A 15,738-nucleotide genomic window follows, 5' to 3' on the forward strand; every position below is an offset into this window, starting at 1 on the left:
CAGCAGAGCCAATAGACCATATATGTTTGGCCTTCAGAGTAAAGATGGGAATCCAGGAATCCTCACATTCACCAGTTGGTATCCTTGAAAAATTGCAATTTAGGTGTCCATAGTCCAAATGATCAGCTACTCCCGCAGAAACATGTCATAAATGCTTAGATTTGGTAGGGTTTCTTAACAAGTTGTGATGTACATTCTCTCTTGTGACTGTGTCTGGCTCTTTTTACACACATTAAAGGACAAGTTAAATGCATGAACCAGCCTCCCAACAGTGTCTTCTACCTGTAAGCTTTGCATCTCAGCAGGATGATCTGCAACCAGAGCAGGCAGTCTGGTCATGAATGGGTTTAAGGTTTTCTTTCTTCTCTGGGAAAATTCCTAAGTCTACAAATGTACAAAAATAAGTTTTAAAACTGTGATGAACTCATGAAACTATTTGGGATTTGATTCAAAACCCTCTCAAAATGAGACTTCTGGAGTCTGAGTAGGCTTTGGATCAACACACCATGGAAGTGTTCCTCCAGAGCAATCTGAGGACCTGAGCCTTAGGCATCCTCCTACCATCATTTTGGTGTTTGCTTATTTGAATTTTTGTCAGCTATCATGTTCCCTTGCTGAAAGCTGAGCACTGTAACAGCCAATAATTAAAAGTGAATATTGAAGAGTCTTTCAGCATTATCTACACCATGATACAATCTGAACACATGCAAAAGACATTAAAAGATGAATGAAGAGAGTGAATGGGCTGATTTATCCTGGACTGTTTCTCACGGTGTGAAGTCTGCCTTTCACAGCCTGATGAAGTGCAGAGACAGTTAGTGGATTTGCTACCAGGAAGGGCACACATTCATTTCCCTTCCTGCAAATGTATTTAGAGCTGAAATTGAGCATAGGAAAAGTTAGAGCCAAAAAAGCAACCACTGAAAATGCAAACTATCATTTATTTTGGCAAGCTGGTGTTAAAAAGAATAAGTTGAGGGTAGTAGAAACTGGCATAGAAATTTTACAGAAGGATTTCTCCCTGTGTGTATATGTTCCAACTGGTTGTTTTTTTCTTCTTTTTTCTGCCCTGCGTTTCTTGTAGCTTTCCACAGTTAGACATTTCTTCCTATGGAAATTTATTAAGTACTGTGCCAGTTGTGAACATACCCACTTCTAGCCTTAGACAAAAAGAGAGTTGTATGCAAAGTGAAACTGCAGTTCCTCCCCATCCCCACTGCTGTAGCAGTAGCATAAAGCACCTCGTCTTTAGTCAGATAGTGAAGAAGGGCAGAAAGATGGATTTAAAATGGATGCTGCTCTGCTGGATGATGTAGATATATTAGCACTTCTGCATCTCTGTCAGTGACTCTCAAAGCCTCCTTCAGATGCAATCAGCCTCTTCACCTTGCTCAGTGTATGAATAAGGAAACTGAGGAACTGTGACTAATGTGGTTGGGAACAGCACATCACTACACAGCTTGGAGATGAAGTCACGTCTTCTAAATCCTGTTCAGTGCCCTACTTAAATCTGGTCTTCTTCATTCATTTTGTCCTCCTTCCTTCCCCCACATTTTCACGAGTCTTCTGCTCTTGTAAATGTGCTATAAAGTGAATCAGAGGGCACAGGAGTGCATGGGGCTGGGGAGTTTTCAGGGGAATTCCCTGTGGGTCCAGCCTGTCAGCACCACAGCACCCACCCATTCCTATGGATGGGGAACACCTTGCTGCTGGCATTGCAGGAAACAAAGGAAAAGGTGGTGCTATCATGCTGGAGAGGATGTAGCCCCATTCCTGACCTCCCTGCACCCTCTGTGCTGTAGGAATTCATCATCAGTCTCCTGTCAGTTATATTATCTCCTGCATGCAGCCGTGCAAACACGCAGCATAACACGTACAAATATCTGGTCACAAAAGGCTCAGCCACAGCTCTGACCAAATAAAATCCCCCAAACAGACAGTGAGTCTAGATATTGTCCTTTTAAATCTCCTTTGAAGGTTTCAATTTTTTCCCTCTTTTTATGTAAATCTGTTCTACCTACACCACACAAATGCCAGGAAGTCTTAGAACAGTAAATACCCCTGTAGCACAAACAAAAATCATGCTTCAGAAAAAATTTTTGGCTTCTCAAACCACAGTCTTGCCCTTTAAAATGAAGGACATGCTTTTGAAAAGCTCTCCTTCTTCTCCAGACCTTTGTTTTCAGCATGTTTGCAGCTGTATCACCTTTGCCAGTGATGGCATCATAGTTTCTCAGGTTCAGCAAGGACACTCAGCCCAGGAAGACACTAAAGTAATGTCTTAGAACTTCAGAAAGTGTTTTGCCATTGAGTTGATATTAAAGCAACACCTTCGGAAGGCAATATGAAGCAATTTGCTATAAGTTATCCAGTCTATTGGCTAGGAACAATAAAATCCCTGCTCCTTGCCAAAGGAAGTCGGACTTGTACAGTCAAGCTGTTTGTATGTGCATGTCTGGGCCCATCTATCAGTCAATCTGTCAAGGGTTCCTCCTCTGAGCTTGGAACCCACTGGGTAATTTAACCTGTCGTTGATGGGGTGGAAGAAATCCCAAAGCTACTGTGTTCCTATACATTTCATGAAAATAGGCAGCCATGCAGAGCAGAGGGTTCTCATTAGTGCTCATAAGCCCATCTTCTATTAGACATCAATGAACTCATGGGGGTAGGGGCATTGGAAGAGAGTTTACACATTCGGCTGCCCATGAAGCAACTTGTTTCAGTGTGTGAGCTCTGATACCCTGTCAAGAGGCCTCCTGTAGTAACAGCTTCTTGGTTTTAACAGGATGTCAGACAGATTTCTTAGCTCCTTTCTGCTGATTTCAACAATGCTTCACACAGCAGAGAAGTCAGCCTGCTGGTTGCATTTCCCTTCCCTCCTCAGCCAAAGCCACTGGGGAGAATTTCTGCACAATGTTTAACAAGTAGCACAACATCAGAAGTGGCTGCTTTTCAGCGAGGAGTACCTGAAGGAAACAAGAAAAACAGTACAGTCTTTTGAAATTTTTCTGTCTAGCATCATAAAAAGTAGTACTCAAAAATAAACAGGTATCTGTTACTCAATCATATCTTCAGATTGTCCTAAAACAGACTTCAGGGTTAAGAAAGGTGTGTGAACAAATCTTAATTTCATTTAACATTGTTCAGACTGACTCAATTCCTCTTCCAAACCTTTTTGCATTAGTTGTGTTGATTTTTTTTTCTTTGTTCTGCAGAATAAAGAAATCTGAGATGTTGCTCAAAGCATCTCGGTTTAAAACAGGAAAGCACACTCTGAAGCAGGCCTCAAAAGCTCCAGATAGGTGGTAGTGCATGTAGCAACAGGAGAGATGGTTCTTCAGCTTTAGTTCTGAAATCTCTGTGCTGTCCTGGGTTGATGTCAAATCTCTGGCCATTACCCAAGCATATCTGTGGACAGAGGTGTGTGGATGGAGGTGTTCACAGTATACAGCACAATGTACTACAGACAAACCATGGGTGTCTGTCTCTGACAAAGAATTTTTGAACTAGATTTGATATAAATTGGCTAAAAAGTACAAGGAATAAATGGCATTAAAAATATATACATATATATATGTGTGTGTGTGTAAATAAATAAAAAACCCCTTTTTTGGCAAGAACAGCATTGAAAAACAACTGGAATGTAACCCCAGCTGGTAACAGTCATATGGAAACCTATGTTTCAAAGAAAAGCAACTTAAAATTAATGTCATGTCAGAGCTACTGCTTTTCATAAGCACCAGAAAATTCTCCATCCTGTTATTTCTGTAGATCAAAAAATTTTTTACATGTATACTTACATTATTTGTTCTCATTGTAACATTCTGGATAAAGGAAAAGTCAGTTTAATTTCTCCTTTCAAAGAAAATCACACTAATTTGAATATGTGGATTGCATATAAGTAGGTACTCTGTGGGATGTGTGTGCACATGCATTGTTCAGGTCCTATGCCCTTTTAGATTTTTTAAAATTCAGTGGCAGTTTTACAGAAAAATTACTGGGTTTATTTTCAATTTGTCAAAGTATTGGATTTTTTTTTCTTAGACTTCATTTCTATATTCTCTTTGCTGAAAGTACAAAATCTTATTTTCTTTCTTTCCTACCTTCTTTATTTCTTTCAGTTTTGGCTTTCTTCCTTTCTTTACCTCTTTCACCTACCTGCCTGCCTGCCTCTCTCTTAGGTAATATCACCATAATTTCTAGAAGCTATAACAAACAGGAAAAAGAATAGGATCAGCCTTTCTTCTTTTTAAATGGTGGTGACTAAGCAGTAACTCCACATGAGTTCTTAAAAGTCAGTTTGATTTACTGTGGGGTACATTAGAGCAGGGTCTGGTATACATTATCCTGCCAGAGAAGTTGTTTATATGTATGGAAGACCAATAGGATGAAGCTGAAAAAAAGGCTGGTTTCTGTCCCTCCTGAATGAATGGAAACAGAAAACAGGAGAAGAGAAGAGACAAGAAGGAGGAGACAATTCCACCAGGAGGGCATTTGTGCTTGCAGGGATTCTGCACAGTGCTCTCTCCTGACATGGACCACCCTCTGTTTAGCTGGAGGTGTGCCCAGTGAGGAGCCAGGGAGGTTCCTGCACCTCGGCAGCAGGAGGTTTGCCAGCCTGGTCTTATGCAGAAGCTGAAATTTATTTTCTGAAGGTAGGCCCCCTTCTGTGACCCCAGCGCTTACAATGTAATTATTTACCCCTAATAATGTTGTTTTCCTCATGTGAAACATCACGCTAGGAATCACATGAGGAATGCCTGTCTCAAGTATCTCTTGTGCTTCCTGACTTCCTGAAGAAGCAAGTCAAGAGGACAACAGAGGTTTGCAGCATTGTCTGAGCCTTTTGAGTCCTTTTAGCTTTGCCTCTCTGTGGGCAGAATGACCTGGGAGCAATGTCCCAGCCAAGCAGGATTGGATTATGGCCTTTGCAATGTGGCAGCATAGCCAGCACCAGGGGAAATCACATTTTCACCCAGCTGATGTTAAAACAATAATATTACTGGTCTTGTTCTCTGATATACCACGAGGGTAATGTCCACCCCTGTGAGATGTTCTGGTGGTAAGGGGACAGAACCATAAATGCATTGGGTCCAGACAGCAGATGAACTCCATACACCTCTCTGAAATAACAGGAGGAGAGGAAATAAAGAGCATGGAGCCCTGGGAAAGTTTTGTAGACCTCCTTTGCACATTTCATGTAAGTTCTTCTTCCCAGCTCCCAGTCTAACAGTGAGCATTTGAACACAACACTGAGCCAGGAAACCAGGAGCATTACCACAGAAACCACACTCCCTCAGGCCATGCTGGGCTGTACCTGTCCTGATGTTGGATGGAGCACATCATTTTTTTAGTGGGAATACTTATTTTCCAAGCCTAAATTATCCTCAGTGTTTCTGAGACTAGATTTTTACTGGTCAGGCTTTTGTGTGGTGTTAAGCCTCCAATAAATTTTATTCAGATTGCCTGAACAACTTTTAATAGTTCCTATTTTTCACTCCTGGCAGTAGTCCTGCAGAAGTAGTTCGTTCTCTGTGCTGAAGTGCTGAAGCCCAAGCTTGCAGTCCCAGACCCTACAATCTCCTCCATGGTGACCTATAATCCTTATCCTTGCAGTTGAAGATTGTATTCATTTCCAGGTCTCTTGCTTTATTAAGGATGAAATTCAGCTGGGACTTGGAAAAAATTCTTTTACTCACTTGGCTTTTGTTGCAGACTTATTTATAAGGCCGGGAATCAGTGAGCACTTTGAATCTGGGATGGGCAACATTCCTTGATTTGGATAGCATTTTGTCTTCTGGTAATGTAAGCAATGAGCTAGACAGATAAAAAATTTCTGGAGAGATCTATCCTAGTGAAAATCTTTACTTCCTTATTTTTGTATGTAAAATGCATAGTTATTCCCCCTCCAAATTGTTCAATTTCTATAATCCACTAGAAAAATGCTCCATCTGTGTGGGCTGCGGATTTGTCTTTCTTGCCAGGATCAGGCTTTCATTTTAATATTCTTTTTAATTTTTCTCATGGGCAAGGATGGAAAACATACCTGAAGGTCTCACCTAACACCCAGTACAGATCATGTTAACACTACTGTGACTATCAGCGAGCCTGCAAAGTTTTACAGAATGTCTGGGTGCACACATGCCTGTTGGAGTTGAAAGGACAATCCTGGGAAATTTTGATCTTGTTATTGATAAAATGCAATAAACTATTATTACTGAAGTGTAACCTCTCCACTGTCAGAGAAGTTGCTAGTACAGAGCTTGCTAAGGATTAATATCTATGTGTGTGTGTGTGTGTGTGTGAGTGTGTATCATGGTGAATAATAATAACCACTTTAGTCAGGTGTTCTTTTCAATTCTTTCCTTTATATCAGCTGTAGGTTTTAATATTTTGTTCCCTTCAGGGGATATTTAAGCATGTTAGCTAAAAAGAAGTAAAGCAAATGCAAAACCAAATATTACTTGAAAACAGCATTCATTCCCAATGGGTTGCTGTGCATGGAATTTATCTATCTTTTCTGCGTGTCTTCAATTATTATTATTTTGTAGAATTTAAACAGGGACATTCGCTCCAAGAAAAATAATATCAAAGATGATCCTCTGGCTCTACTGTTCATAAGAAATGTCTTTATCCTCATTTCCTCCGAGGGGGAAATAAGGGTCTGAGAGCCATTGAGTTTGGATTAATCTGGATCCATAGACTGAATACTTTCTCCCTCCATTCTCCAATGCTCATTTCCCTTCTTCCCTTCCCACACACTCATCTACTGCAATACATAACAAAAACCCATTGAAAGTGTGACTCTGGGCTTCAAGCCACACTCATCCCTGAACCCAGCTTAATCATGCTGAGGCAACATCATCAAGATTGTGTATTTCCATTCTCTGGAGGTCAACCTCCCTTTACACCCCCAAGAACAATTTCTTTTTGTTTTAAACAAAACAGCTATCACATAACAGTTTTTCAACAGTGTAAATTCCAGTTTTGCCTCTGTAGTTCATCAGAAATTGCGTGTCAGATCTGAAAATGTCAGCTGGACACAAAAACAAAACCAATTGGCAAAACAGAGAGTGCTGGTCCACATATGATTGCTGACTAGAGGGTTCACACATGCCCCAAGGAGCCATCTGGTGAATGCTCTACAAGAAGAATGTTTGTTTCACCCTCTCTCCAAATAAATTTTACTCTTTCAAGTATGGGAGTTAATCAGTCTAAGAGAGAGGCATTAGTCAATGAAACAGCTTTCTGAAGAAATCCTCATTGTTCAAGACTTTTAAAAATTGGCTGGACAATGATCTGCTTGAATATGGGGATTCATTTTGCTCCATCCAGGGAGCAGAGTGAGCATCTGGGATAGAAGAATTAATAAGTCTTTTCTGTTGCTAATTGCTGTAATTTTGAGAAAGAAAATGGAGCAAGAGCATTGCAGCAAGAGAGCCAAGAGACCCGAGGACAGGAGGGGTTAACACTTGTCACTGTTAATCATACATTTACAGTCTTGTGGCAGAGGACTGCGCAGGGTACAAACACACACAGCTCACCCAAATCCATTTTCCCCACTGGCACCATCTCTTTATGACTTACTGTGTTAATTAGCTGGCCTGCTCTGCTCACACTGGAGCTGAGCTGCAGTGATTGCCACCTGAGGGAGAGGGGACACCGTGCCCGGCGCCAGCACTGCGCTGCTCTGAGCAGGAGTGGCTTCCAGCGGGGCAGCTTTCCATCATTCCCGGGGGAGCAGGGTCTGCACAGCTGGCAAACAGGAGGGTCCTTCCCTCCCCTTGGGTTTCCTGACACTGTTCCTGGGGCTTGCTGATCTCCACTGGAGCCTGGGGAGACGCGGTCCGGTCTCGGAATTCATCCCTGCGACCACCTGGACTCTGGTTCCGCTTCAGACTGATGTGCTACAGGCCTGGAGGAGGGGAGATTGTTTCTTTGTTTAATTTTAAAGTAAGGCTAAAGTCATGGAAATCAGTGCTTCCTCTAAAATATCCTCGTCCCCCCTCTGCCTGCCCCCAACTCTTTTCCAGAAAAAGAGAAAAAAAAAAGAGATTTCAGGCTGAACTAAACTGAGTCCTATCCTTAGGAGGGAGGATGTGTCAGCTTAGTACAGGAATAAGTGTGGCTCAAGGGAAGGAGTGTCCCAGCCAGAGGATTGAAGGTTGTTATACAAATTAATGTGGTAATTACAGTATCATCTGGAGAAAGCAACTGTGACTGTGTCCCTGTTCTGCTAAGTACTGTAAGCACTGTAATAGATGAGAAGTCCTGGCATGGTTATAATCTCAGCAGACAACTCAAAAGGGAAAAAAAAAAAAAAAAAAGTTCGTTTATTACTGTGTCATAGATAAGAAGCCAAGGCCCAGAGAAATTTTAAAGGTATTGTCATCACCAAGTCACCATCACCTCTGGTGTCATTTTGCCTATACTATGCACAAGACTAAATTGAAATTCTTGACAGGGGAAAGGGACAGCAACAACTGCTAGGAATCAAAGACGTTTTCATTTAAAAAATGAAAATTTCTTCTAAATTACTCTATCTTTAAGGTTTCCGAATAATGACTGAAAAGGATAAGAAAAGCTCTTCCTTCTTCATTCATCCTTTGTTTTGGAGAAAAGGGATCTTATCTTGAATTCCAGAAGAAATAATAGATAGAGAGGACTTTTTCTAAATACAAACACAAACCCTAATGAAAAAAGAAAATCAGGACTAAGAACAGATATCCAAAATCATATTTTTTGGTTAATGAAATATGTCTTGGTTCGGTCCAAATGTGCCCTTCCAAAACCTCTGTCTAAGCATAATTTGCAGACATAAAGAGGCTTTAGCAAACTAAAACTCTCATTAAAACTCTGTTTTAATAAAGGAAATAATAAGATATCAAATGAGCAGTCATAAGCATGTGCTAGCAGCTAGACAAAAAAGTGTAAGTAAGTGAGAAAGGGGAAGATCAAAAGCAACTTCTGCCCATGCCAAAACAACCCCATTACAAACAAAAAGGACATTACGCAGAGATTATTAAAAACTAGTCCATTGTTCAGTAATAGCAAACATTTCACACCTCACGAGGCAGAAGCAATAAATCCCATTGATTCCTCTGAGACAATTCACAATTAAATACTGATTTGCAAATAAATAAATAAATAAATAAAGGCAGAATTCATTGTGGCACCTTGCACCGCCAAATCAAAGCAATTGGAGTGGAATTGAGAATAATTACCAGATGTGTTGCTTTGTGCTCAAAACGGCATCCATTATTTACAACTACCAGTGATGTTCCTTATTTATTCCTCCTGCTGGTCTAATGACTATTGCCATTCAGCGTTCTTTTATTTAATCATCAACATCCAAAAAAAGAAGTATCTTTTTTCTCTCTCTGTTTTTTTTTTTTCTTTTGGCAGCAGCAGGAAGGGAGAATTTTTCTAAACCCCAACAATAGCAAATTGCTCTGGAGGAATGCATCATTTTTTTCAGATTGGCCTGTAATATAATTATGTGCATTGCCTTCAATTTATTGGACTTTTACAGATGTGCAATCCAAATGGATGTTTCTTTAACTCCTGAAGTAATGAATATTTGTTTTCTCCTTGCCTATTTCTCATTTTTTCTATGGAGGTTATTTCTGGATGGAAATTGACTGGTGGTCATAAGCATTAAGAGAGTCTGAAGCTCCCCCGGGGAACCCAGTGCAGTCATAAAGTTGTAGTACATGTAGCCATGCACACACAGAAAGAAAAGTGTTTGCAGGTGAAGAGACTCGAGGGACACGGATTTTCTTTTTTCTTTAGTCTTCCGTTTCTTTCAAACCCATTTACAGGCAGGGTGCTTGCCAGGCTCATTCTAGGTAAAGACAAAGGGAAAATATTCCTTGAGGAATGAAGAATTGATAGGCAGATATTAGCAGAAAATTAAATAATCCGGCCCTTCATATGCTATGTCCACAATAGACCATTTCATCAGTACCCCCACACTTTTTCTAGGATGTATTTGCATGAATATGTCCATTGAGATGGAGAAGGATTTTTGAAGGAATAAGTGAAGATGTACTGAATTGTCTCAGCTGCAGGCTGTATTAGAAAACATCCCTCTTCCATTGTCATCTCATTATTTCCAGAGGTAAAACTGTTGGAATGTCTATTTTCCTCCACAGTTAACAGATTGAACATTATTTCTTTAATTTTTCCTCTTACTTTGGCTGTTCAGAATGGATCCTGGTGATCGTATAGGGGTTGCCATACTTTCAGGCCCTTGTACACATTTCAATAACTTCACATTTTAAATGACGAGTTTTTATCACAGTTAGTCATCTTCACGGAGCTCCCCAGGAGAACAAAGTCCTGGTAGGTCTGGCTTTGCAGGGACAGTGAATAGACACACACAGGGAAAACCTTTTTCCTCAATTTCAAATGAAATCTGGCAGATTCTTTCCATTCCAGTCACTGCACTTCCACTATAAGGCAAGTATGACCACAATACCCCCGCAAAAGTGTCCACCCTCTATCCCAGTAAAAGGATTAGACTAAACTGGAAGCCAGAAAATCCTGGGGAAAGATGCTAGGTAGCAAAAAATATAATGGTACTTCTGCCACTTGGAGTTTTCTTCCAGGAATATTAAAAGTGAAAAGAGTATGAAATTTCGTAGGGATTAAAGAAGGCATCACAGAAAATCTGATATTTGAGCAGCATTTCTCTGTTAGTGTCCAAATTCTTCACAACAGGATCTCTGAAGGACCAAAGGTGCAGACGACAGGATCTGTGCAAAAGGTTGTAGAAGCTGGGCAGTCACTGTCTAAGAAACTTACAGCAAATTCCAGGGTACACACACCCACACACAGAGATTCCTGAATGGCTCAGAATCTCCTGTCAGTTGGGTACTCTCAGTGAAGACAGACATCACTGCTCCTCGTTCTGTGCCTTTAATCTTCCGTTTTGCTCATTCTGCTCTTTAATCATCAGACGACTCCTGACAGTAATTGTGGATGTCCCTGGATAGCTCAGTAATAAATGTATCCTGAACAAACATGCCTGTCAGACTCTATTTAGCCCAGAGCATCAAGTTTATGACCTCATGAAAGAGAATCTTTCTTAAGTTCTCTAAACAACTCTCAAAGTTAATCTCTACTTCTTCTAGTTGTTAACTGTTTTTTGCCATTTCCCTCAAGAATTAGGGATAGCCCCCTGAAAATTGCATGGGTCCCAAACTTTGGACCACAGACATAATCTCTGTTTCCAAGTCTTCATGACTGCACTGCATTCTGCAACTTCAAATCTTCCTTTTGTGAAGACCAGTAGCAACAGAACAATATTGCAGAATATTGCTAATAGAAGTACACTTCTGCCCTCAAAGATTGCTCTTGCAGGAGCATGGAGGACAAGCTCGTTTTCTGTATTCACTTTTGAGCATAGTACATCTGCTGTGAGAGTTTCACAGAGTAAAGAAGTGGAGTTGGAGAGGGGTTTCTTTCATTGTTAATTATTTGTGCTTCTGGTCTAGTGACCCAAACTATATTTAGCTCCCCATCAAAACCAAAACCTGAAAATTAAATGGACTGGAATGAAAAGGTGGTCTCTGTGTCACTCTCTGGATTCTGTTTCACAAGATGCAATCCTCCTCGATTTCCAAAACCAATTTTCTCCCATCATCTTATGAAACTAGAGGTCATCCTGTGAAATGTGATAGCTCACCAGTTTTTATAAAAGAATGTGCCCTTCCTCACAAAAGCAGGGTTCATTAAATCATGCAGCTGATCAGATTGCTGAAGCCTTGATTGGCCGGCAGCCAGGGTGAAGAAATCCATGGGGAAGAGGCACATGGCACCATCCAAATAGGCTGGACCTGAACTAGGGTATTTTAATCACATTGCTATAGAGAGGAAAGAGGAATCTCAAAGAAGGGCAGTACAGGAGCTTTATCGACTTTTAGGGTCAACAGGAGATGGGAAATAATCATCCAGCCACATCTGAGTTCCACAGTTAGCATTTATTCCCAGGCACCGCTTTACTGCTAATCACAGTTAAAAAATAATTCAGAACCCACCTCTGCCCTTGTTGCACACCTTCTCTCCACTGTGTCCTTACAGAAGCTGGCAAAAAGCTGCTTAGAGCTGATACCAGAAGGCAGCTGCTTCTGGAGCAGGGCATAGGAACAATGAGCAACACTTCCTACAGACAGAAAACCCAGAAAGTTTTGAGAGCAGGTCCCTGGTCTAAGACAAACTTCAGGCAAAATGATGCCCTGGACTAGCAGATGGGACAAAAATCCTTGTGTGTGCTGGGTCAAACAGGGAAAAGTGTGCAGGAACAAGAGAGATTAGGAAAGTATTTCTTATGTTATTCTAAATCTGGGATATCGGGGTTAGGTGTCCCAAACGTTAGATGACTTATAAATGAATGTTATCTGGAGTTATGGGGCTAATTTTTCCCACAGATTTCACATGGAATGAAAAAGGACTAGATTTAAGCAACACTCTAATTTCTTTTTCAAGGTGTTCAAATACAATTCAGAGTCATAACTGGTGACTCAAAGACTAGCCAGGTCTGAATAAGAAACCAAGAGTCTGTCTGTCTGGGATTTGCAAGGCATGGGTAACCTGCACTTAAAAAAGGACAAAGAGAGCAAAAGAAGCACCCCAGTATTCACCACAGCTGTCTGGGGCTCTGAGACAAAATATGCTGGGCATTTTCTTTATATTAGCCAAGAAGAGGGGAGTTGGCAGAGCATCCTAAATTGAATCACCCATTCCTCAGGCTTGAGGGTTTTGCATAGTTCAGATGAGCAACCATTCTTCTGTCTTTAGCCCCAACACTAAGTTTTGTAGGGAAACTGTTGCATACACTATTAATGCTTTGAGGTTTCACCTCTGCTAGAAGACATTTTCCATTGGTTTTGTGAAAAATGGGTATATGTAGATCCTTTGTTCACTCTCAGACTTAAAATTTGAAAATATGGATGGTGTTATCAGCTAATATCTATAAACAACCAATGCATTTTTTTACAACCATTCATTTTTATAAGTAGGAAACTGAGGCACAGAAAGACATAGGATTTAGACTAAGGTATAAGACTGAAAGACAAGAATCTCTGATGGCTGGTAAAAGCTGCCAAAGGGTTCTCTTCAACTGAGTTGAAAACTTCAAATTCAGAGTAGCTGACCCTTTATTCATGGGAATCAGCACGTCCCTACCCTAGGGTGAGGTGTTCAAAGGCCAAATGCCTTGCTCACCAGCTGTTGTCTGAGAAGTTTTTCAGCTCTTTGGAGAATATTGATATTGATTGTGGAAAACAAGCCTTAATCTGGAGAGACAGACAAACACACATAAATAAAGTGCATTTGAGTTTAAAGAAAAAAGTTAGCATTGTGCCATGGAACTATTGACAAGATTGTCACAAATATCATCTTGTCTCAGTGTAAATAAACAAGCTTAGTGCTGTTATTTTAGAATAAAAGGCCGGAATAGGTTTTGTATTGACTTTCTAATACCCACTCAAGAGTTGGAAGAAGAAAATTAAAGATAATAAAGTAAAAGTGCAAACCATAAAAATGGAGACGGTGCATAGTAAGCTGTGAATCTGAGACGTCTTCAGTTCAGGAAACCAATTGTGTATCTCAGTAAAGGTCAGCAGCAGAGATAAGTTGAGCTTGTCAGTGAATCCCCTTCTAAATTTGGAAGGATGACGACTGCAGGGTGATACAATCTTAGTCGGAACTGATTCAAAGACTGGTTCTTGTGTCCTACCTTTCTGTGTGCACTGGAGAGCTGGGAGGTGTTCCTGGGCCCTGCCACATTCCTTTGAGGTTGACCTGTTCTTGGGTAGCTTATCCAACCCACTGGGCAATAGTGTAAATTGGTAATATCATCTTAACTCTGTTCAGTGGCAGGGATGTCTATAACTCCCTACAATAGAATCAGGTGTGATCCCAAGCTCTCTGCATTTGCCTTTCTTATAAAAAACATTCACTGATGCCACTTGGTATCTTTTTTGGAGCTCATCAGTCTGTCTCTTCATTAATTCAGGCCTCTTTCTGGGTAAGTGCTGTTCCTAGAATAACCTCATCATCTTTATCAGGTTCTTCTTAGAGCTTCTTTTATTTTCCAAGCTTCTGTGATACTTTTATGGACTTTCTCACTTCCTTTTTTCATCTTAAATGAAAGAGGATAGAAGGATTTAAAAAGATAGGAGAGGACTGAAAAGAGAAATCTGATCACCTAGTCCAGTAGCCCTCTCAGGAAGGACAACTGTTTTGTCCTTCCTGTTTTGGCTCATCCCACCATGTTTTGGGCAAAATGCTCCCTTTAGGGATGGCAAATCATGTGTAGGAGGACACACTTTCCATTTACTTCCCAATATTTGGCAAGTCAAGTATTGCTAAGAGAGTGAAGTTAAAGGTGAATAAGTGGTGTAAAAAGAGGGGTAAAAAGAGTTTGCATAAGGGGCTGGCAACATGGTGAGGATTTTAAATGATGGTGAATTTGAAGAAGATGACAATGTGAGGAAGAACTTTATTTACAAAAGGCAGTTGAGGAAGATATTGACAACAGTAATGACCATAGGCTGCTGCTCTGCCATCTCTGCCTAAGCATCCCTACATCCAAGCAATCAAGGGATCAACAAAGCTTTCCATGACCATGACTTTATACAGGATTTTGAGTCAAATCAAAATATCCTCTAGATTTGCCGTAGTTTAGACCTCAGATTCTGCCTTCTGCAGCTCCTTGACTTTTCAGTGGTGTTCCCTCGTAACATCCACCATATCAAACTCATGCAATAAGAGGATGCAAATGGCCCATGAGTTGCTGAATACATGCAAAGCTTTCATGCAATCAATTAGTTTGAATCAGATCGGTTACTGTGTCCAAATAATGCCATTTAAAAAGGTTTCTTTGACTTTCATTCCCAAATTCCTTTGAGTTGAAGAGTCAAATGTGAGGCAGGGGTGAGTTATTTGTTTTGTTTCCTATTTCAAGAGAGAAAATTTGGATGGAAAATTCAGAAAATCCAGCTCTGTATAGAAGCTGCAACTCTTTAGTCAGAAAAGAGATGGGGCTGCAATTGTGTGGATAAGCTCAAGTCTCCTGTACTGGGAGTATAAAGCAAAGGCCTGATGCAAGTCATGACAACACTTCCAACTTTTGCACTACTTCCTTGGAGGTTTGAAGGCAGCAGTAGCCTTTGACACATCTTCCTGGCCTCACACACAATGCTGAATTTCAGACAGTGACTCTTGCATCTGCCCCACAGCCTATGGCTCAGCCAGAGGTATTTAATTGCTTTAAAAAGTCTTATGGCAAAGGAGAGGTTTCCCCATGCCTAGCCTCAATGCTTAATTACCCTTGCTGGTTAATTATGCTCACTAATTCTCTTCAGTGACAACAGGGTGGCTATAGGGTTTTTTTCCTACTGAATTTAGTTTCTCCAAGCCTCAGATTTACCTTTGTTAAAGTGGAAGTAATAAACAAAGAGCCAGATGATCCCCCAGTATAGATTAACAGCACTGAGCACAAAAAACACCTTTCCTACTTATTTAGTTTGGGGTTAGAGTCCTTTGAAAATCCTGCCTGTGCCTCTCTGTACTTTTAGTGGGCAGGATGCAAAAGTCCTGGACATGACATTGCCTGTGAAATGATGCAAGCCCACTATCTCTGCAGCATTGTTCTTGCAAGCATGTATCATATCAATAAAAGATTATCTGAGTTCAGGAATGAAAAAATAAAATGAAGGAGAAAAAGATTGG

At 40.7% G+C, this 15,738-nt stretch overlaps 1 protein-coding gene across 16 annotated transcripts in view; it reads left to right on the top strand.

Moving 5' to 3' along the window:
• The window catches only part of CELF4 (CUGBP Elav-like family member 4), a 712,154-nt gene that overhangs the window by 408,885 nt on the left and 287,531 nt on the right, over positions 1-15,738 (top strand). The gene's annotated exons all lie outside the window — the stretch shown is intronic.

Source organism: Molothrus ater, chromosome Z (assembly GCF_012460135.2).
Source record: "Molothrus ater isolate BHLD 08-10-18 breed brown headed cowbird chromosome Z, BPBGC_Mater_1.1, whole genome shotgun sequence".
In the NCBI taxonomy this organism is placed as follows: Eukaryota; Metazoa; Chordata; class Aves; order Passeriformes; family Icteridae; genus Molothrus; species Molothrus ater.